Source organism: Cyprinodon variegatus, unplaced genomic scaffold (genome assembly GCF_000732505.1).
Source record: "Cyprinodon variegatus isolate N-32 unplaced genomic scaffold, C_variegatus-1.0 Scaffold94, whole genome shotgun sequence".
Classification (NCBI taxonomy): domain Eukaryota; kingdom Metazoa; phylum Chordata; class Actinopteri; order Cyprinodontiformes; family Cyprinodontidae; genus Cyprinodon; species Cyprinodon variegatus.
The window spans coordinates 57,333-60,154 of NW_015150547.1; positions in this window are offsets into that span (position 1 = coordinate 57,333).

Consider the following 2,822-nt stretch of genomic DNA (forward strand, 5'->3'; position numbering starts at 1 on the left):
ATATATATATATATACATATATGCGTATATATACATATATATATTATTGTTACTATTATTTGTTTAAATCGTTTATCAAAGTTTTGTTTCTAAATTTCCATTTCTAAATAGTTTTTTTTGTAACAATAGTGGAACAAAGTTCTCCACATGTGTATATACACACACGCACATAATACAAAGATACGTTTTGAAAGCAAAAAGATGGCCTAAATCAGATTTTTTTTTTCATTATTGGGCATAATTTGGTTCGCTGAAACAGGAAAGTCCAATTAGCAGAATTGTTTCATGCTGTATTGTTATTGTTACAGTTAGACCTAAAAACTAGCTTTAGGGATTAGAGTTTGTACCAATGTTGACATGATACAATATCACCATGAATCATATGAATTCTTATTACTTTTTTTGTAAGGTGGCATTTTAAACAAAGGATATTGCTCAAATAGAGAACAATAGCCAACAAAAATATGTATGAAAGCTTACTAATCAGTTTATTTTAAACTAGTGACTTACATAAAGTTTAAACAGAAGCAGATAGAAGCAGTGTTTCTATCGGGTTGCTTATACAAGATAATTTAGACGCATGCAGAGATATTCCAATACTCGTTTTCTTGCTGATATTGGACTGATATCATATATTAGATATCAAGGAATATTAGATATTCACTATTAAAAACCTAACAGAAATAAGGAGTAAACCTAACATAGACCTATCAAGCTCATTCTTCAAGAGCAGACAATTAAGTTACATTGATCTTCTGATGCTCCTACTGTCTTGTATTTAGAAATGGTCCTGTACATAGCCATTATCTTTTATATGCTGTATTATAAATAAACCCCAATTAACACAACACAAACTGAAATAAAGAAATGAAACAAACTATCTGTTCTATAAATAAATATCAATTAATAGGGATGGAGCCTCTACTCTCCATCACATATGCACGTTATTCTATTATCTGATCATTTTTGAAATATCTATCTTCAGAACACAGCTTATCACACAACAAAAACATCCATAATTCTGTTGCTTTAATTCTCATTCTGGTCCCTTTCCTTCATCCACCCACACAATTCCCCACATATCTAAACATGCTTCCCTGTTCCTCCTTTTTCAGTGTCCTTCTCTCCTGTTTGGTCATTATCAAAGACAGGTCATCAAGCTGGTTTGACTCTGTCAGTCTTACCGACCCTGCTGGCAGTGTTACATGCAGTTGAAATAGCTATCTAGTAAATCTGTCACTTAAAGTCCAGCTGGGAGGGAGTGATAAATGAGAAAAATCTGCAGTGTCCTGCATTATTAAGTACCCACAGAAAGGATGAGCAGGCGATGGAAGCCGATTAAAGCGATCCGGTAAAAAAATTAAAAAATAAATGACATGTCTGATGATAATACTTCTCAACTTCAAAAAATTATTGAGACTGTTGCATTCCTGCACATCAGAGCTGAATAGTCATCAATAATAACAAGAGGCTTTTGGTATCATTCATAAAAGATGGTCAGAACAAGTTTGGGAACAAGTTTGAGATCATGGTGGATTTTTTGTGATTCACTTAGGATCACATATACACATATGGTGGGTTGATTGATTGCTGCAGTTGATCCAGAATGCTGCTGCTCGCATCCTCACCAAGACAGTAAAGCCCAGACCTTTTTAAACATCAATATTTGTACTAGAATATTTTTCCTGTCATGACTTGTGGACATTAAGATCTACTCCTGGTCAGACCCTGTAATTCAGTGAATGGGTGGAGTCAGAGTAAAAAAATATGAACGCCCAAAAGAAGGAGGAGGTCACTCCAGTGGTTGGAAGTTGCAGGGAATTGACCTGCCATTCGGCTGGCATTGGACTGGGAAGGGCCATTTTGAATGGCTGCTACTGTAAGTATTTAAAAACCTTAGAAAATCAATGTTAATATTTGTTAGTAGCCTTTGTTTGCAATTCCAGAGGTCAAGCATTTCCTGTAGTCTTTCACCAGGTTTGCACACACTGCAGGAAGGATTTTGGCCCACTCCTCCACACAGATCTTCTCTAGATCAGTCAAATTTCTGGGCTTTTGTTAAAAAACAGAGTTTGAGTTCCCTCCATAGTTTCTCTGTTGGGTTTAGGTCTGGAGACTGGCTAGGCCCCGGCAGAAGCTTGATATGCTTCTTACAGAGCCACTCCTTGGTTATCCTGGCTGTGTACTTCGGATAATTGTCATGTTGGAAGACCCAGCCTCGACCCATCTTCACTGCTCTGACTGAGGGAAGGAAGCTGTTCCCCAAAATCTCCCAATACATGGCCCTGGTCATCCTCTCCTTAATACAGTACAGTCACCCTTTCTCATGTGCAGAAAAACACCCCTAAAGCATGATGCTACCACCCCCATGCTTCACAGTAGGGATGGTGCTCTTGGGATGGTACTCATCATTCTTCTTCCTCCAAACACGGTTAGTGGAATTATGACCAAAAAAGTTCTATTTTGGTCTCATCTGACCTCATGACTTTCTCCCATGACTCCTCTGGATCATTCAAATGGTCATTGGCAAACTTATGACGGGGCTTGACATGTGCTGGTTTAAGCAGGGGAAACTTCAGTGCCAAGCATGATTTCAAACAATAACGTTTTAGTGTATTACCAACAGCAACCGTGGAAACGATGGTCCCAGCTCTTTTCAGGTCACCGACCAGCTCCTCCCGTATAGTTTTGGACTGGTTTCTCACCTTTCTTAGGATCATTGCAACCCCACAAGGTGAGATCTTGAATGGAGCCCCAGTCCGAGAGAGATTGACAGTCATGTTTAGCATCTTCCATTTTCTAATGATTGCTCCAACAATGGA